At 40.3% G+C, this 21,721-nt stretch overlaps 1 protein-coding gene across 18 annotated transcripts in view; it reads right to left on the reverse strand.

The window, feature by feature from the left end:
- Positions 1–560: 560 nt before the first annotated feature.
- LOC140847879 (serine/threonine-protein kinase TAO1-like) overlaps positions 561–21,721 on the reverse strand; it is a 210,763-nt gene continuing 189,602 nt past the window's right edge. For 16 of the 18 annotated variants that reach the window (XR_012128137.1, XR_012128138.1, XM_073229440.1 and 13 more), the window contains one exon: positions 18,809–21,132. The gene's annotated coding sequence lies outside the window, so the exon portion shown is untranslated. Of the gene's footprint in view, positions 621–18,808; positions 21,133–21,721 lie in introns of those variants that run through there. The other 2 variants (XM_073229435.1, XM_073229432.1) reach the window with 2 other exon arrangements.

Consider the following 21,721-nt stretch of genomic DNA (forward strand, 5'->3'; position numbering starts at 1 on the left):
AGCTCCAACATATATAAATGCAAATATAATTACTCATATACATAAATACATATATATACATATAACCATACCAATAAATGCATCTATTATAAAACATACTCAAAAGTAGTAATTTAAATGAAGGGATAAATAGTAGCTATGTCCTTAAACTGAAGTTGAATATTTCTCTTCTCCCTCATGTATCATCCTGTGCAGCTTCTGAGACATGTGTGACTTACGTTGGAGATGGTTGTTCTAACTAACCATCTGAGCCTTCAGCCCCTTCAATAAGGAGTATCTGTTTTCAGTTAGTTCTGCTATGTTGAGCAAATCCTGAGTATGAGCACTTTCTATGAGCACTGCTCATTGTACTAGAAATTCAAAGATGAACAAGTCAGACCCAGTCCTGGCCCTCAAGGTGCTCATAGCCTAGTGAGACAGAACCACAGGAAACATGTCACTAGAATGTTGGGAATTTGCCCATAGGTACTTAGCTCAGCCTGGGAGGAGAAGTGAGCAATGCTTCCAGGAACATACCTGAACTTAGTCATGGAGCATGAGTAGGAGTCAGGAGTTGAAGATTGGTGGTCAGTTGATGGACTAAAAATGTGTGTTTCCATGTAGGTTTCCAAAATATGCATCTGTGAAAAGGAGAGCACCAGCTAGTTGAATCACAGAAATTGAGGATTAAAGCCCAAAAAGAATGTAAGAAGGTATTGTAACATGTCCTGGCCTCTGAATAACTAACTTGTCTATACTAGACTTACACTAAGTCTAAAAGCCAAAACCTGGGCATCCCATTCCTAGCCTGGCAGCCAAATCCCTGAGAAACTTGGAGCAAAGCATTTAGAACTGCTTGAATTCTATGACCTTATCTATAAAGTGAGGTATCAACAGATCTCTGTAGGAAATACATTAACCACTAAACATGCAGAAATCCCTTGTAAATATAAAAACACACTATCTTGAAGCTCCCAAATTGAAACTAAGCCCTTGTCTAAGAGCTTCACTATTGCGATGAAATAGGACCAATTTTCAAGAGAAGAAACTGAGTCACAAGGGTGGCAATAGCCTATCTCCACTGGCACTGCAGAAACTCAGGCTCATTATCAAGTCCTCTACCCATCCATACACCCAGTGTCCCTGTAAGTTCTGCCTTAAGCCTTCTTCTCCCCTCTGCCTTCCTCCATACCCATAAAAGCACTGAGAGCTCCCACATCTCTACCTGTAGCCTTGACCTCTTTTATGAGCTCCCTGCCCATTCACCTATCTCTTGACCATTACTCCATTGGATATCTCAACTGAAATGTCCAAACTGAAGTAATTATTTTCCCCTAATAAACCTAACCCTCTTCCTGGGTTTCTTAGTTTGGGGGACTGGTAGCCCCATCTACCAGATTCCCCAAGCCAGAATTACAGAGTTATTCAGCCCCCAGGTCTCAACCATAAATCACCCAGGACAATGGACTTTATGTCTTAACTCTCAAACCTCACATCTCCCATACCTCTCCACCCCTACAGCCACTTCCCCACTGAACTCTGCTGAAATGGTCTTCTTCCCTTCCAATCCATTTTAAAATGTAAATCTTACCATGCCATTCTCTTGCTTAAAACTCTTCATGGTTTTCCACTGCCCTCAGTAAAAATGCCTTAACATGGCTTATAGGCCCTTCACGACCTGGCCCTGTCTACATCTCCAGCTTCATTTTTCACCTCTTTCCTTCTCAAATTATATGTCCTAGCCATATTTGTCCTGTTCCACTAATTCACTGTACTCTCTTCTACTACTGGCTTTCTTGTATATAGTTCTTCTGCTTGGATTACTCCTCCCTCCTCATTTGGTTAATTCCTACTTATTTTTCAAACCATCTTCCTCTACAAACTTTCCCCTCATCCACTAAATTAACTTGTTAGGCCTGCAATGTATTCTCAGTTCCATCTATACTAGTCAAGAAAGTGTGGGCTATGCTGTGGCAATAATAAATCCCAACACTTAGTGACTTAATAACATTTTCTTTTTTAACATTTAATTTGGAAATAATTTCAAACTTACAAAAAGTTGCAAAACTGAAAATTGTACAAGGAATATCCATATACCCTTTTTCTAGATTTGCCTGTTCATTTACCCCCACTTGTGTCAGTATATGAGGGTAAATTACACAAATTATGGCCCTTTACCCCAAATACTTCAGTGTGTATTTCATAAAAATAGAGAAGCTGCTTACATAACCATAGCACAATTGTCATTTTGACAGGTTTACATGAACATAATACTTCTAAAAATCTAATCTAATATTTGTATTCTAATTTTGTCATCTGATATGATTGTGTCCTTTGTAACATTTTTCTCCTTCCAGTACATAATCCGTTCTAGGGACAGATATTGCATTTAGTTACCTCCTTTAATCTGGAATATTGTCATAGTCCATCTTTGTCTTTTATGACATTGACATTACAAGTCTATTTCTCATTCACATCATAGTCTGAAGCAGACTAGGCTGCCCTCTTCCATCTTGTAGCTACGCTCTCTGGAATGTATGGTCTCCAAAGTCATCAAGGCAAGGTAAGAGCATGGAGGAGGTATGCCCTGATGGAAATGACACATCACTTCCACTCACATGCCTTTGGTGAAAATTAATCACACCACCTTACCAAATGCAAGGGGCTGAGAAGTGTACAAAAGCAGATAAATAAGTGAGTGCTAACAGTTTCTGCCATGCTTCCTACACTTCTATCATGAAACTTATCCTGACCTGTTATAAATGCACAGGGAACTAGTTATCACACAGGTAGACTTTTGACTGTCATGGTGGATTTACCTTGGTCACTGCCACCACCACCACTCCCAGCTCAGCATCTAGTATAGTGCCTGGAACATAGTCATGACTCATTAAATATTTGTTGAACAAATAAATGACCAACTTAGCTCAGTTTACCTATCATATCAAATACCATGCACCCTCAAGAACCCTAACAAACTTCACTCAACCTCAAGAACCATAACAACATTAAAAATCTCAGAATAGAGTTTACACATTGAGTTTGGGCAAAGAATTTTCCCTAAACTCCCAGTCGGATGATCAATTCTAGAAAGAAGATGCAAGCTTCACTAATGTCTGTAAATAAACCCAGGAAATAGTTAATAATCACCTAATTGTAGTTTACAAATTGTCTGTGGAATAGCCACAGATTTCAAGATCCTCACCAACTGCTTGGTAGGATATGCAAATTAAGGGATGCAAAAGCTCAGTTTAAGTCATATAAATATTGGTCCCATCTCTAAAGAGTCTCTCTGGAGCCTTTAATAATTTGTTAGAGAAGATTCTCCATCTCTTTCTTCAAGCTTTTGGATGAAACTTAGCACATTTGTGGAGGTTACTGAGAATAATATGCATGACCTTGAAAACCTACCGCCCAGAGATGTGGAGACTTGCCCAATACCACAAAACTGGCAAATGACAATGCTAACATCACAAATGGGATTTCTGATTCTGTCTCTCATGGTAATCTTCCCTTTTACCTGGAAACCTGGGCAAGTCCCAGCTCAGGTGAGCTGATACCACCTCTGTTTAGCTATTTCTATCTCACCATCCAAATTCATCAGTCAATAGTGTGTCCCCATAGTGCTCTAAATGTATTTGGGATTGGCCACTGCCCTGTCTGTTTCTCACCTATAGCTCTGGGAGATGGGTTTCTGTTTTCTTCACTTATATTTTCCCCTAGTTGGCATGTTAACTGCCCAGAGTTGTTACAGATCTGATAACATAATCTCCAAGCCCCTTCCTAGGCAGAAACCTCAGCTTTGAACTCCCCCTGAAACTGAAGCTGGGACATCTAAGCTGGGACATCATATGGCAGGCAAAGGCTATGGAAACATAGGCATCATCCTGGCTCCTGTGATAGTGGCTTTCATCCTGTTTCTTCCCTGTAACAGAGCCCAGTTAGCTCGTCTGTAAAGGCTCTACCTTGAACATCTCTTACTAATTAAGCCCATTCCTTCTTGGCAGTCTCTTTGTACTGCAAATGGGACTCAGCACTGGCTGCTGTGTGATCTGCAGCCACATGAGTTACAAAGGTGCAGGGTGGCCAGGGAGCACTTTGAGAGGAGTGTGAGAGGAGGAGAGGGCACAAAGGAGTGATGAATGGTGTGTTTGTTCTAAGAAGAAATGACATCTCCCCTCCTGGACTTTTAACTAAGCACTGAATTGTTTTATTACCAAGCCCTAAGAAAAGAAAAGCCATAAAATGAGTATTAGACATGTCCAAAAACCTACTTTAGAGGATTCGCTCATTTGGCCAATAATGTGAAACTGCTTTTTTGCAGCTTCGCGTTTTCACAGTAGCCAACATACACACAGTGATTGCGCCAGGCACTTTTTAAGTACTTAATGTATACTAATTCTTTAAATCTTGGTATCAGCTTATGAAATAGATGCCATTATTATGTTATGGATGGGGAAACTGAGGTACAGGGAGCTTGAGGATAGCTCAGTCTTGTAATACTGCATGGCCAGCTATGGCTGGAAATTGGCAGTTTGACTTAAGAGTTGAGGTCTCAACCACTATACCAAACCTCCACAGAAAAAAGAAAATGGCACTGAATTTCCTCACCTAGTAAGTGTTTTACCTGTGCAAATTGTTAATCTCATCCTCTGTCTCCTCACTGGGACAAGGCTAGTAGTGTCCACCCTGTTGGTTGAATAGAAGGATTGGTGGCAATGTCTGTAAAGTGCCTCCTTTGGGAACCCACAGCACGTACACCATACATTTTTATTATTATTATCTTTGTCCTTCTTTACATATCAAGGGGGACTCCACAGCAGGTTGTCATGTTAACAGAATCACCATGCAAGATGTAATCATTTAAATCTAAGACCAGAGGCACTGAATAAGTATTAATATTGACAGTTTCAGTATTGAAATTTACCCTCAAGTTGACAAATGTCATGGATCCAAACACCAAGGAGAAATTTCCTGAAATCTTCCCCTCTCTCTCCCTGTGGTCCATCAGGGTTTGGCCAGTTCCCAGGGCCAGGCTCACCCTGGTGGGTCCTTGGGCAGCCAGGTGGAGGGAGGCCCTTTGGGCCCCTTGAGATGGGCTTGAGCGTGGTTCAGGGTCTCCCCAGGGTATACCTTATTCCAGAGTTCAGACCTAGAAGACTCCTGCCTCCCAAGAGCTCTCCAGATTGGGTGAGGCCTGGGTTAACCGCTGGAGCAGGTCCAGACTGAAAGGGCTCCCCTGGGAAGGAGAAGGACCAGAAGGGTGAGGAAGGGAAACATTCCATGGCTCAGAGATTCCTGGGCCCAAGTTAAGCCTTACACCCAGCAGAAGACTGGTTGAGCTCAAAAGTGCCATTCAGTCCTTGTGCAAACTTCTTTCATGGAAGAAAAAAGCCATAAAACACACAGCTTCCAGTCAGGGCCTGGTGACCACAGCAGGCTTCTAGCCTGAAAATGCAAGCCCAGAGAAACCCAGGCAGGGAAGGGAGATCAACCGCAGTGGATCCCTCTTGGAGACTCGACTGCGTGGAGGTTATCCCGGAACAGCAGAGGAGGGTCAGGCAAGGGGGTCAGTCCTGCCTCAGGTGCCCTGAGACAGAGGGAGCCTCAGGGGTTTAGGAGGACCTCATCCTCTCAACACGGAGGATCCATGAGGGGCACTGAGGCTGGTGCTCTGAGAATGAAGTTGAAAAGGGTAATCCTGATGTGTGGTTTTGTCAGCATAAGATAAAAACTGTCACTAGAAAAAGAAAATTGCTCATGAAAGGCAAAAGCCTTTCTTGTCTACTCAGAAGAGTCCAAGAAAATGCATCTGCTCAGCTGCTGAACTTTGCTTGAAAAGCAAAGGAAAATCTATGAACCAGGAGAACTAACAATACCTCTGCTCAGGGCGAGGATTCCTGGTCAAATTAAAACTTCCATTTGAAGAAATCGCTGTTAAAATCCTTAGGCATGAAGTTAATATAATTAGGTAATAGCTCTGAACTTAGATCTCTCAGCAAGCTGACAGGGTAGGAATGGTGGCTAGACTGGGCCTCCTTAAAACTAAACGAATAAACACCAAGCTTCTGAAAGAATGCCGAGGGTGTTGGGGTGTGGGGGATCCAATGAGTGTGAGATCAGGAAGGGGCAGAAGCAGAGCAATGGAGCAGGAAAAGCTCTAAATTGGATGTCAGGAAACTTGAGTTTGTGTCTGGCTGGCAGCTGCATGGCCTCAGACAAATTGTTCAAGCTAGTGCTTCTTAAGCCAAAGCATGAATCAGAATCCTCTGGAGGACTGCTTAAAATGCAGATTGCTGGGCACTACCCCTCGAGTTTCAGATTCCCTATGTGCAGGGTGGGGCCTGAGAATTCATACTGCCAAACACTAACCAGGAGAGGCTGATGCTGCTGGTCCCAGGATCAAACTTTGGAACCCACCAGGCCTGCCTGGGCCTGTTTCCAAATCAATGAAGTGAAAAAGGAAAGCAGGTAATCTCAGCTCTCCTCCTGTTCTAAAATTCTCTGAGATGAGCAAGCCAGGAAAAAAACAAGCCATCCCTACAGTAGCAAGAGAATTACCCCATGACAGTGGGCGCAGCAATTTCAGGAAGCCACAGCTGAACCTGCTGTCAGGGACGAGCACACTAGTGGTTCAGCGGCCCCTCCAAAGCCCGACATCTAGACAGACAGTGAGCCTGAACTCTAGGCAGTTACAGCGCAGGCCAGAAATGAGTGGTTCCAACCACCTGCTAAAAAACGAAAATGAGAAAAGCGCAAGAAATACAAGAGTATTATCAGTCAAAATGATGTCAATTTAGTAAGAGTCGCAGGCAGTTTGTGAGGAAGGCACATGCATAAGGGACTGAGGTGTGAAACTATTTGAAACAATAGAACTGTTTGAAATGATATGTTATTCTATTTTAAATGCAAAGCTGATTGTTCATTTTTGTCACCCTTGACAATTTGATATGCTTCTCCATGAACATATTGGCTATGCTTGGGATTTGGGTAGGAAAGATTTATTTATTTATTTATTTATTTATTTATTTATTTAGGCATCATTAATCTACAATTACATAAAAACGTTATGTTTACTAGGCACCCCCCTTCACCAAGTCCCTCCCACATACCTCTTCACAGTCACTGTCCATCTGTGTAGTAAGATGCTGTAAAATCACTACTTGTCTTCTCTGTGTTGCACAGCCCTCCCTGTGCCCCCCATGCACTATACATGCTAATCGTAATGCCCTCTTTCTTTTTCCCCCCCTTATCCCTCCCTTTCCACCCATTCTCCCCAGTCCCTTTCCATTTGGTAACTATTAGTCCATTCTTGGGTTCTGTGATTCTGCTGCTGTTTTGTTCCTTCAGTTTTCCTTTGTTCTTGTGCTCCACAGATGAGTGAAATCATTTGGTACTTATCTTTCTCCACCTGGTTTATTTCACTGAGCACAATACCCTCTAGCTCCATCCATGTCGTTGCGAATGCTAGGATCTGTTTTTTTCTTATGGCTGAGTAATATTCCATTGTGTATATGTACCACATCTTCTTTATCCATTAATCTACTGATGGACACTTAGGTTGCTTCCATATCTTGGCTATTGTAAATAGTGCAGTGATAAACATAGGGGTGCATCTGTCTTTTTCAAACTGGAGTGCTGCATTCTTAGGGTAAATTCCTAAAAGTGGAATTCCTGGTTCAAATGGTATTTCTATTTTGAGCATTCTGAGGAACCTCCATACTGCTTTCCACAATGGTTGAACTAATTTACATCCCCACCAGCAGTGTAGGAGGGTTCCCCTTTCTCCACAGCCTCGCCAACATTTGTTGTTGTTTGTCTTTTCGATGATGGCGATCCTTACTGGTGTGAGGTGATATCTCATTGTGGTTTTAATTTGCATTTCTCTGATGATTAGCAATGTGGAGCATCTTTTCATGTGCCTGTTGGCCATCTGGATTTCTTCTTTAGAGAACTGTCTATTCAGGTCCTCTGCCCATTTCTTGATTGGATTATTTGTTTTTTCTTTGTTGAGCATGTGAGCTCTTTATATATTTTGGATGTCAAGCCTTTATTGGATCTGTCATTTATGAATATGTTCTCCCATACTGTAGGATACCTTCTTGTTCTATTGATGGTGTCCTTTGCTGTACAGAAGCTTTTTAGCTTGATATAGTCCCATTTGTTCATTTTTGCCTTTGTTTCCCTTGCCCTTGGAGATATGTTCATGAAGAAGTCACTCATGTTTATGTCCATGAGATTTTTGCCTATGTTTTTTTCTAAGAGTTTTATGGTTTCATGACTTAGATTCAGGTCTTTGATCCATTTGGAGTTTACTTTTGTGTATGGGGTTAGACAGTGATCCAGTTTCATTCTCTTACATGTACCTGTCCAGTTTTGTGAGCACCATCTGCTGAAGAGACTGTCATTTCCCCATTGTATGTCCATGGCTCCCTTATTGTATATTAATTGGCCATATATGTTTGGGTTAATGTCTGGAGACTCTAATCTGTTCCACTGGTCTGTGGCTCTGTTCTTGTGCCAGTACCAAATTGTCTTGCTTACTGTGGCTTTGTAGTAGAGCTTGAAGTTGGGGAACAAGATCCCCCCCACTTTATTCTTATTTCTCCAGATTGCTTTGGCTATTTGGGGTCTTTGGCGGTTCCATATGAATTTTTGAACTATTTCTTCTAGTTCATTGAAGAATGCTGTTGGTAATTTGATAGGGATTGCATCAAATCTGTATATTGCTTTGGGCAGGATGGCCATTTTGACAATATTAATTCTTCCTAGCCAGGAGCATGGGATGAGTTTCCATTTGTTAGTGATCTCTTTGATTTCTCTTAAGAGTGTCTTGTAGTTTTCAGGGTATAGGTCTTTCACTTCCTTGGTTAGGTTTATTCCTAGGTATTTTATTCTTTTTGATGCAATTGTGAATGGAACTGTTTTCCTGATTTCTCTTTCTATTAGTTCATTGTTAGTGTATAGGAAAGCTACAGGTTTCTGTGTGTTAATTTTGTATTCTGCAACTTTGCTGAATTCCGATATTAGTTCTAGTAGTTTTGCAGTGGAGTTTTTAGGGTTTTTTATGTACAATATCATGTCATTTGCAAATAGTGACAGTTTAACTTCTTCTTCACCAATCTGGATTCCTTGTATTTCTTTGTTTTGTCTAATTGCCGTGGCTAGGACCTCCAGTACTATGTTAAATAACAGTGGGGATAGTGGGCATCCCTGTCCTGTTTCCGATCGCAGAGGAAAAGCTTTCAGCTTCTCGCTGTTCAGTATGATGTTGGCTGTGGGTTTATCATATATGGGCTTTATTATGTTGAGGTACCTGCCCTCTATACCCATTTTGTTGAGAGTTTTTATCATGAATGGATGATGAATTTTATCGAATGCTTTTTCAGCATCTATGGAGATGATCATGTGGTTTTTGTCCTTCTTTTTGTTGATGTGGTGGATGATGTTGATGGATTTTCGAATGTTGTACCATTCTTGCATCCCTGGGATGAATCCCACTTGGTCATGCTGTATGATCCTCTTGATGTAGTTTTGAATTCGGTTTGCTAATATTTCGTTGAGTATTTTTGCATCTATGTTCATCAGGGATATTGGTCTGTAGTTTTCTTTTTTGGTGGGATCTTTGCCTGGTTTTGGTATTAGGATGATGCTGGCTTCATAGAATGAGTTTGGGAGTATTCTCTCCTCTTCTATTTTTTGGAAAACTTTAAGGAGAATGGTTGTTATGTCTTCACTGTATGTCTGATAAAATTCCGAGGTAAATCCATCTGGCCTGGGGGTTTTGTTCTTGGGTAGATTTTTGATTAGTGATTCAATTTTGTTGCTGGTGATTGGTCTGTTTAGATTTTCTGTTTCTTTCTGGGTCAACCTTGTAAGGTTGTATTTTTCTAGGAAGTTGTCCATTTCTCCTAGGTTTTCCAGCTTGTTAGCATATAGGTTTTCATAGTAGTCTCTAATAATTCTTTGTATTTCTGTGGGATCCGTCATGATTTTTCCTTTCTCGTTTCTGATTCTGTTGATGTGTGTTGACTCTCTTTTTCTCTTAATAAGTCTTGATAGAGGCTTATCTATTTTGTTTATTTCCTCAAAGAACCAGCTCTTGGTTTTATTGATTTTTGTTATTGTTTTATTCTTCTCAATTTTATTTATTTTATCTCTGATCTTTATTACGTCTCTCCATCTGCTGACCTTAGGCCTCATTTGTTCTTCTTTTTCCAATTTCGATAATTGTGACATTAGACTATTCATTTGGGATTGTTCTTCCTTCTTTAAATATGCCTGGATTGCTATATACTTGCCTCTTAAGACTGCTTTTGCTGCATCCCACAGAAGTTGGGGCTCGGTGTTGTTGTTGTCATTTGTTTCCATACATTGCTGGATCTTCATTTTAATTTGGTTGCTGATCCATTAATTATTTAGGAGCATGTTGTTAAGCCTCCATGTGTTTGTGAGCCTTTTGCTTTCTTTGTACAATTTATTTCTAGTTTTATACCTTTGTGGTCTGAAAAGTTGGTTGGTAGGATTTCAATCTTTTGGAATTTACTGAGGCTCTTTTTGTGGCCTAGTATGTGGTCTATTCTGGAGAATGTTCCATGTGCACTTGAGAAGAATGTATATCCTGTTGCTTTTGGATGTAGAGTTCTATAGATGTCTATTAGGTCCATCTGTTCTAGTGTATTGTTCAGTGCGTCTGTATCCTTACTTATTTTCTGTCTGGTGGATCTGTCCTTTGGAGTGAGTGGTGTGTTAAAGTTTCCCAAAATGAATGCATTGCATTCTATTTCCTCCTTTAATTCTGTTAGGATTTGTTTCTCACATATTGGTGCTCCTGTATTGGGTGCATATATGTTTATAATGGTTATATCCTCTTGTTGGACTGAGTCCTTTATCATTCTGTAATGTCCTTCTTTATCTCTTACTTTCTTTGTTTTGAATTCTATTTTGTCTGATACTAGTATTGCAACACCTGCTTTTTTCTCCCTGTTGTTTGCATGAAATATCTTTTTCTATCCCTTGACTTTTAATCTGTGCATGTCTTTGGGTTTGAGGTGAGTCTCTTGTAAGCAGTGTATAGATGGGTCTTGCTTTTTTTATCCATTCTATTACTTTGGGTCTTTTGATTGGTGCATTCAGTCCATTTACGTTTAGGGTGATTATTGAAAGATATGTACTTATTGCCATTGCAGGCTTTAGATTAGTGGTTACCAAAGGTTCAAGGTTAGCTTGTTTACTACCTTACTGTCTGACTTAACTCGCTTGTTGTGCTGTTATAAACACAGCCTGATGATTATGTCTTTCCCTCTTTTTCCTCCTCCTCCATTCTTTACATGTTGGGTGTTTTGTTCTGTGGTCTTTTTAGGAGTGCTCCCATCTAGAGAAGTCCCTCTAAGATACCCTGTAGAGGTGGTTTGTGGGAGGCAAATTCCCTCAACTTTTGCTTGTCTGGGAATGGTTTAATCCCTCCTTCATATTTAAATGATAATCGTGCTGGATACAGTATCCTTGGTTCAAGGCCCTTCTGTTTCATTGCATTAAACATATCATGCCATTCTCTTCTGGCCTGTAGGGTTTCTGTTGAGAAGTCTGATGATAGCTTGATGGGTTTTCCTTTGTAGGTGACCTTTTTTCTCTCTCTGGTTGCCTTTAATACTCTGTCCCTGTCCTTGATCTTTGCCATTTTAATTATTATGTGTCTTGGTGTTGTCCTCTTTGGGTTTCATCTCTCGGGAGTTCTGTGTGCCTCCATAGTCTGAGAACTATTTCCTCCCCCAGTTTGGGGAAGTTCTCAGCAATTATTTCTTTAAAGACACTTTCTATCCCTGTTTCTCTCTCTTCTTCTTCTGGTACCCCTATAATGCGGATATTGTTCCTTTTGGATTGGTCACACAGTTCTCTTAATATTGTTTCATTCCTGGAGATCCTTTTATCTCTCTGCGTCAGCTTCTATGTGTTCCTGTTCTCTGGTTTCTATTCCATCAATTGCCTCTTGCATCTTATCTATTCTGCTTATAAATCCTTCCAGAGTTTGTTTCACTTCTGTAATCTCCCTAAAGCCTTCATCCCTCAGCTCTTGCATATTTCTCTGCAGCTCTGTCAGCATGTTTATGATTTTTATTTTGAGTTCTTTTTCAGGGCGACTGGTTAGGTCTGTCTCTGCAGCTCCTCTCTAAGGTGTTGTCTGCACTATCTTGGTCTGGAGTAAATTTTTTTGCCTTTTCATGGTGATAGCGGTGGCTGTAGGCAGGTTGCGGGTGTGTCAGCTGGGAGAAGAATGTCCTTTCCTGCTTGCTTGATGCCTTGCCCTTCTCTGCTGCCTGTGTCCGTTACCTGCACTCCTGGAGCAGCCACCAGGTTAGTCCCCTAAGCTGCTGTGGGCGGGGTCTCTGTCAGAGCAGTGCGGAGCCTTGCAGGGAGTGGCAGGCACGCCAGGGGGGCTCCTCCATGATAGCGGCGCCCCTGCCGGGCAGCTGTGTGCCAGCAGCAGCCTTTGGATCTGCCCTGGGCGGCTGTGTGTATGGCTGGTATTCTGGTCGGCTGCTGGGAGCATGCCTGCTCCCTCTGGCTCTGCTGCAGGTGTACGTGGGGCTCTCCTGCACGGGCCTCTACTGGGCTCCTCTGGCTCCACTGCTGCCAGTGTGCGTGAGCCATACCCAGGCTGTTCAGTTGCCACCACTGTGGGCTCGCATAAGTCTCTCTTGGTCTCCTCTGGCGCTGTTGATGCACACGATCTGATCCTGGTCCCTTCCGGCACAGCCGTCCCCGGCATGCGCTACCACTCTCCCGCTACTGGGCCGGTGTGTCAGGGTCTGCGCCAGTTGGAGGAATGACTGGCAGGCTCCTTAGTGCCATGAGGGCCTTTAGAGCTGTGCTGCCTCCCTGGGGTTTAGGACACCTAAGGTTCCCTGGGATTCCCAGCTGCTGGCTATGTGTGCAGGGATGACTTCATCCAGTTATGGGGTCCCTGTCTCTTTAAGACTTGCAGAAAGCACTCACTTTTCTTTTGTGTCCGGGGTGCCAGTTGTGGGGACCTGCCATGGGTTTTGCTTTTTCATTTCCCAAATATCCAGCACCCCGTGCAAGTTGAATCTGCGCTCCGGGTGCGGATTTCTAGAGCTGGTTGTTTAGCAGTCCTGGGCTTTCACTCCCTCCCCATTCTGACTCCTTTCTTCCCACCAGGTTCTGGGGTGGGGGAGTGTTTGGGTCCCGCCTGGCCGCAGCTTGTGTCTTATCCCCTTCATGTGATGTTGAGTTCTCACAGATGTAGATGTATCCTGGCTGTTGTACTGCATCCACTGGTGTCTCTTTTAGGAATAGTTGTATTTATTGTATTTTCATAAATGTATATGTTTTGAGGAGATTTCCTCTGAACTACTCATGCTGCCATCTTCCCGTGATCCCTATTTGGTATGAATTTTATATTTGGTATCAATTATGGTTACTAGACTCCCCCCATTATCAAGTCCCCCCCACATACCCCATTACAGTCACTGTTCATTAGCGTAGTAAGACGTTATAGAATCACTACTTGTCTTCTCTGTGGTATACTGCCTTCCCCGTGCCCCCCAACCTCCACTTTATATGTGCTAATCATCATGCCCCTTTTTACCCCTTACCTCCCTTCCCACCCATTCTCCCCAGTCCCTTTCCCATTGGTAACTATTAGTCCATTCTTGGGTTCTGTGAGTCTGCTGCTGTTTAGTTCCTTAAGTTTGTCTTTGTTCTTATACTCCACAGATGAGTGAAATCATTTGATACTCGTCTTTCTCCACCTGGCTTATTTCACTGAGCATAATACCCTCTAGTGGAGCCCAACTCTTAAGCACTGTGCCATTCAAGGGCAAACAGCATAGCTTGGTCACATGGGCGAAAGTCTCATATAATCAGAACTGCCCTTAGGATATTTTAGGTGATATGTTGGAGAGGCTTGCATGTGGCCTCTCTAAGCAAGTTCAACTAAGCTACTTCTCCTTTTACTTCTATTGAGCCTCTGATGAAACAGTTACTAAGACCACATAAAGGAAGAGCAGGTTCATATCATGTCTCAGGTTCACCCATTGACACATGCTCACTGAGTGGAATGATTGGTGGAATTACCCGGGAAAAGAGGGTTCTCTTTTCTTCTTTGCCCAGCTGTGTATGCAGTTTAATTGATAAGTTGTGTTTTAATGAGATGGCTTCTTTGTACTGTCCTTCAAATTCAGGCTTATTGTGTGTGGCTCTCAAAACTTAGGAACTTGACAAGCTACATAAAGTTATCCCACAAATTCCAGAAGAAATGAGTCTTATCTGTGAGTCATGAGCCAAAAAGAGTAAATGATCCAAAATGTTTTGTAACTGCTCCTTTCCTGGTACCCATGAGTTGATCACTGAAGCCCTTTTAGAAAACTATCCCTCATGCCATGTTAATATTTGCAGAAAGGATTGAAAATGGTTAGGATTTCCCTGTCATACCTGTATTTCATCCACATATCAGGAGCCTCTCAAGTGACATAGTCAAAATGCCAGCACTGGGTGATGGAAGCAGGACACTTTGACGCCTAAAAATAGAATGTAGTTCTGGAAATCCTCTTGTTCTTCCTGTTTACTTCCATATTTAAGCCTCCCTAGCTCCTGAGTCTCTTTTAACTTCCTCCCAAGCATCACTTCAGTAAAATATGTGCTGGTTCCTAGAATTGGGCACTATCATGTGTGGAGATTATTAAAATTGCAGAGGCTAGGCCTCTACTCTAGACCTACCCAAACTCTGTGGCATCTGATTTTTAACACACTTTATGGTGATTCAAGGTTCCTAGGCCAACATTTTAGAACCATTAAAATGGTGGTTAAGGATATGGTGTTGGAATCAGGCCTACATGCACCTCAGTTATCTCATCTGTAAAATGAGAGTCAAATGCCTTGTAGATCAAAGAGCAATTATAAGGGTGAAAGAGAGCACACAGAAAGGTCGTAGCCCTGAACCTGACACAGAAGAAGTGCTCGTTAATTTTATTGGTTGTTATCCTTGCCGCCCACACTCCTGAGTCCAGAGGAATCACAGGCTGCTGACAAGACCTGGGAGGAAGGAGGAAACAGCTTTGTCATCACAATCTCAAACGTTAGGTAGAGCTCGAGGATTCAGAGCTCCTTTCTTATCAAAATGGAAATGACACAAGGCTCTGGTTATTTAAAGAAATCTAAAGGAAGGCCCCTCGGAGAGACAGCTGGGCTCCAACATCCTCTGGCCTGACAGTCGAATGTAGCTGCTGCATCATGGATTATAGGGTGAGACCCTGGGCCCTGTTTGCCTTTTCACTATCTAGGAAAAGTGAAGTTCTGAAATCTCTGCAATCCCCTGAGTTTTGGGGGAAGGATTATGAGCCTGTGTAGCAGCTGATGTTACTCTGAGGGCTTACTACATGCCAAGCACTGTGCTAGCCTTGACCGTGGGTGATTCCACCTGAGCTCACAGCAGCTGCGTCAGATGTGCCACTGTCGGGTTGGCCTGGAGGCTGGTGACTCCCCCGGGCTCCACACTAGCAAGCCTTGGAGCCCGGCCATCACCCTGGACCCGGACCGGTGTCCACACCGGAATGCCCCCCCCCTGCCTCCCAGGGAATTGGGGCTGGCTGGGTAGACCCTGACTGCCGTGGGAACCAGGCAGGAAGCTGCTCTGTGACGTTGCCCAGGGGACAGCAAACAGCGCCCGAGACGTCACCCGCTTTTCATGATGAACTCCTGCTCACTACTCTGTGGACCGCTGCTCCTCCTTTCTGCCTCTGACCTCCCCCCACTTTGCCTTGACTGTGGCATTTGGCTTTCCCCCCCTTGCTCATCACCCTTTGTCCCCATCCCATTGTTACTGACATTAAGAGGATTCAGAGGGAAAGTAACTGCTAATCTCTAAGCAAGGTTGTTCCCTTCCCAGAAGCGTTCATTATTTTATAGGTATTTATGTTTGGGAGGTCAGTGATGTTATACAAAACTCAGAAGTCAGTAAGTTAATGGAACCATTCTAGTCTTAGGTAGTCTGAAGAGTAAACTGAAATAAAATGGAAGCTTTCCATTTGAAAATGTGTTCTGCGGTATTGTGCAATAACTTTTCTTACCTTTCTCTTTCTAGATATACATAACAACAAAGCGCTTACCCTATTTCCCAGTTGTCAACTTTCTGTTTTTGATCTCCCAGTTGCCAAAACTTCAGTACAACAAAAACCTAGGTACTTTTATTCTTTTGTTCTTTGCTTTTATTCTTTGCTGTATTGAATTTATTCTATCCAGTAAGTAATAATAGGTTGATATCTAACCAAACAACTCTTTGTATAGAGTGCTATTCACATGAGATCTTTGTATAGAATGCTATTCACATATGCATTTAGTTAAATGCATGTTTATAAAATCCATGTCTTTGGGCCACTGAAACATGTATCCCTTCATGAAATGTAGATAGTGGATTTAATAGCAACGAAGTATAATCCACCTTTAATTTCCAACAGATTAATTATCCAAGTTGTAAAATGTGTGGGAACTTTGCTTCTCTCCTTCCTTTAATAAAATCTCCTTAACGGCTGATTTTATAAAAAAGAAACTTCTTTTGGTTAATATCTTATTCACTTAACAAGTGTCATGTGCCTACAGTGAATATGGAACTGTGGTGTGAAAAGTAACAATACGGTAACAATACAGGAGTGAACACTAAGCCAGGAATATCTAGGACTTTAAGATATGTCTGATTACATGTGAAAATATTACAAACAGCAGATAACAAGACTTACAGTATATTCTGTCCAGGAATATAACCCTAATTGTTTTGTCATTAATCAGTTTATCTTGAACTCTTTTATAATCACTTTTCTAATAGATTCCCAAGTACTTGCCCATCTCCAAACTTTGTATCTGAGTTTAAAAACCCACTGTAGAGTTTAATTTACCTTAAAAGCATTATGAGCTTTCCTGTAAATGTAACCATGTTAATTTTTTTTGAAGTATAGTTGACATAATAGTTTCAGATGTCCAACACAGTAATCCCAAATTTATTACATTACAAAATGTTCGCCACTGTCAGGGTAGTTACCTAACACCCATCTGTCACCATACCAAGTCATTACAGTATTACTGATTCCCCGTGCTGTGCCTTCATCCCCGTGATTTACTTATTCTATAACTGGAAGTTATAAAAGGTACACTTTTGATCCCTTCATCTTCACCCTCCTGGCAACCACCAGTTTGTCCTCTGCATTTATCTGGGTTTTTGTTTGTTTGTTTTGTTGTATCCATGTTATTTTTTTTATCAGGAATTTCAAAGTGTATTTCTTCCTTGAAGTATTTCCCTTCTGTTTCATAAACATTTTTAGGATAAAGATGTAGACTCTCTGTAAGGTTCTTACTCTCTCATATGAAAATGTTTCTTGAAAAAAATAGCTCTCATAGCAACCCCTGTTGGTGCTACAGAATGCAAAGCCCAGGACTTGCTGTAGGAGGGAGGGAACAAATGTATGTTTGGATTCTGGATTCACCACTTAATCACCTATGTGACTTTGGCCAAGTTCTCAGGCTGGTCAGATTTTTTAAATGCCTGATACAGTACCTGGTACAGAGCAAGTGCTCAATTAATGCTAAGTCCTTTTCTGTATATTGGTCAAAATCAATGTAAAGAACCATCCCAAGGTGAATTTAAGGGTTCATCTCAAGATTCAGAGACCCATGCTTCCCCTCTGCGGTTCCTGTGTTATTACTACATAAGAATATATGATCCTTTATAATGATGGCTTGTCAGTGCATAAACATACCTTGTTTTTCATTAAAGGCTAGTCATTCACTGGTGTCATTCTTAGGTAATATATCTTTCATTGTACATATGGTTAAGCTCAGGCATGTCACAGGAAGTATGTCACTATTCCATGGAATTTCCCGATCTTTAAATAAAACAAAGCTTTTAAATGTCCTAGAAATGTATCTGTACCTGACTATAGTTCTTTTCATGAATTAGTCTGCTGCGGTAAAGTGAGAATCAAATTAACAGTAGAACTGAGGAAGAAACATCAGCATGTTTGTATACCCTGAAAACATGTATTCAACCTTGCAAGCATTATTCTCAAGAATTGCATGCCTGTCTTGGTCTGTCTTAGAAAGAATCTGCGGTGCTTCCTTCATAGAAGTTTTTGTTGTAAACGTAACTATTGCTCTCCACCTGGGAAGGATTATTCCTCAGTGTTCTGAGTACTGGCAATGTCTTACACAGTGGGCATTAAATAATTCAGAATTTCCAAAACCTATGTTGGGTAAATCAGGATAACTTGTTTTGGCATCCTGATCTAAGTAGAGATCTCCCAGTCATCACAAGAACCCAAATTTGGGATATGGGGGATCTGTCTGACCAGTTTAACTTTAGAATAAGCTGCCAATCCCTTTTCCAAAGTCGTTGTACCATATTACACACCCATCGGCATTTGTCAATGTCCACCTTTTAATATTTAACCATTCTAATGGGTATACATGGCATCTCATAGTTAATTTGCCTTCCTTGATGTTGAGTACTTTTTCATGTGCTTTTTGGCGTTTATATCTTTCTGAGTTAAGTGTCTGTTCAAGTCTTCCACTTGTTTTAAAATTAGGTTGATTGTTTTTCTCTCACAGTGTCATAGGAATTATATATTATGGATATAAATCCTTTCTTAAATTTATGTATTGTGTATTTTTTCTCAAGAACTGTGACTTACCTCTTCATTTTCTTACTGATGACTTTAATGAGCAAAAGTTTTTAATGCTGATGATGTACAATGTATCCATTTTTTCCTTCACAATTAGTCCTTTTTCCTACTCCAAATGAGGCCAATTTAATAAACAAAAGTCAGACAAAATACATTTATTTAATAAACAAAATACATTGGTGAGGGGATACAGGTGTGTTTCCATAACAACTTGTTTTAGCATATGCTGCCTGCTGTGAGTGGCTCATAAGAACCTGGGGTATACAGAGAAAGGCTTTAGATCTTTTCACAAATTTCTTAGGACAGAGTTGTCCAAAAGTGATGACTCAAGCCACATGGCTGAATTGTTTTTGCAGTTTTCAGAAAATACCCATCTAGTTTCTTTTTACCACGTGCACTGTATGTGTGCGTGTGTGTGTATTTGATAAACACACATACACACCAATTCCTCTTCACATAAAATTTCCCCAAAAGTTAAAAACAAAACAAAACACAAAACCTGACAGCTAAATACTATGACATCCCAATTAGTAAACAGAAAACAGAACGCTTTACAAAAATGAATAAAATATACCATATGTACTCAGCTTCCACATGGTAGTACCCAAGTGAGGAGGCTGCTTGTGATGATGTCTATAGGGAGTTTCTTTTGGTGGACTGTTCCAGCAGAATTGCCATTCTCAATTATTTTGATTTGGTTGTTGATCCATTGATTATTTAGGAGCATGTTGTTAAGTCTCCATGTGTTTGTGAGCCTTTTTGCTTTCTTTGTGCAATTTATTCCTAGTTTCATGCCTTTATGTTTGAAAATTTCCATAATACAAAGTTTTCAAAAAATAGGAAATAAAGAGTATTTGTAAAGAAGTATTAAAATAGGTTTCAAGATATTTGAGGACTTAAGCCAATAGTCATTGTTCTCTACACAGAAATCTAGCTCAACAAATGTGCTTAATTTTTATGTATCTTTTTTTTTTTACTAAGTTATCATGATATATAATCTTATGAAGGTTTCACATGAGCAACATTGTGGTTACAGCATTCACCCATATTATCAAGTTCCCTCTTATGTATCGTTTCTTAAAGTGCCCTTTTAAAAACACACAATTTAGCATGGAAACACATGCAAATAAAAAACTGCCACATAATATGATAAGATGTAATAACAGATTTATAAGGTAAAGCAGAATTATAAAGGGATGGAGTACTTCACTCTATAGGGGAAGAGGAGTAGGGCAAAGAAGTCTTCTCAGAGAAGGTGACAGAAACTGGATTCGGAAGGAAAAGCACAAGTTTACCAGAAGACAAGGGAAGGGGAAGATATTTTCAGCAGAGGGAACATGGGCAAAGGCATGCAAAATGATAAAATGTGTGTGGGGAATTACAAATAGGCCAGCATGAACTTTGGTAGGGTGAGTTTGAAAATTATTAAACTCTAAGTACTGAAGTGTTACAAAGGTTTAGAGAGGGCACTTCCTAATGAAGGTTGAAAGAGAACCTAGATTAGACACAATGCTTCTAAGGGAAAGATAACAAATTGTTAACTGGTGATTTCTGAGTGGTGAGATTAAAGACATTTTAATTTCTATTTGTTTCTCTATAATTGTCAAGTTTTAAAAAAGATGTATTTCTAAAATAACTTTTCCACTCTTTTAATATCTACATATAAAATACCCAATTCATATAGAATTAAATTTATATATCTGTAAGGATTCAAATAACTTCAAATTTTTCTTTTAAATATTTTCTATTTTAAAATTTCAAAAATCCATTTATTAAGAACATTTAATTCAAAGGACCTAATAAAGGATAGGCTTGTACTGAGTATTTAACTAATTTGAATGCCCTGTATATTATTTGAAGGAAACTCATGATAAAAATATTAAACACATTAATGCTTATCCACTTTTATCCAGTAAGCACAGCTTCAATTTTGTTTGAATTAGTTTTGTCACTTAAGAAACTCAGAATATTTTTCAATAAAAATTAAAACTAAGATTTGTGATAGGTTATATTAACCACCATTTCTTTGAAAATATCTTATTTATTACTGTAAATAAGAAAGGTGGTTTCACTGTATATAAGACTTCTGAGACTTCTCTCCTAACCTATCTTCTCTGAAATCAAATGTGTGAATATTTTCAGTTTGGAAGGTCCTGTAAGATATTCCAACTGTCAATTCTTATTTAAAAACTACCAACCATCTTGTTGATATTAAGTGAAATATTCAGGGAAAATTCAAGGAAATGTTAAGACAAAGAAAAGCCCATTTATACTTCGGAAATATTGCCACTTTTTATGCATGTATGAAATGCACATAGTTATGTTGTCATTTTGCTGAAACTTTAATGTAATGAAGCACAAGGAAAGTTGCAGTAAGACCTCATGTGAGCTTCAACTGAGGCGTCCTCTGTTGGTGTCTTGACCTGGAGGACAATTCTTGGTTCATTTGGAGGCTGAAAGCAATCTTCAAACAGAATTATTATTCATCTAGAAACAACTAACATTCTCTCTGGTTCCACCTCTATTTTCAGATGACTGTTTCTTATCTGTACAACCAGTAGGCACAGAGTACAGAAAATACGGATGTTACGATGTTTTCAAATCATACCATGGGTATATCACTGCCTTGGTAGTTGCCAACTGACTGACCCCAAACTGCTTTATAGTCATGCACTTCACTTGAAATATAAACATGAGCCTTAAAAATCAAGTAGCAACTCAAAGGACTGTAGATTTATTCCACTATTTCTTTTATTATTTTTAATACTAAATTATCTTATGCATGTCTATTATCAAATACAAACCACCACAACCAATCTACCATATTATTATAGCCATTATAAGTATTAGTTCAACTCACTTTAAGTGTGATTTGTCTTTATTTTATTCAACACCTCATAAACATTTTTCCACATTAATACTATCTTTATAGCCATTATTTAAATGGTTGAGTAAGATTTTATTAGGTGGCTTGGTCATAAGCACTTAATTATTTTAGATGGTTAAGTGTTTTAAACCATTATAAACTCTGCCATAATTAACATATTTATGCG

This window comes from Manis javanica, chromosome 2, assembly GCF_040802235.1.
Source record: "Manis javanica isolate MJ-LG chromosome 2, MJ_LKY, whole genome shotgun sequence".
In the NCBI taxonomy this organism is placed as follows: Eukaryota; Metazoa; Chordata; class Mammalia; order Pholidota; family Manidae; genus Manis; species Manis javanica.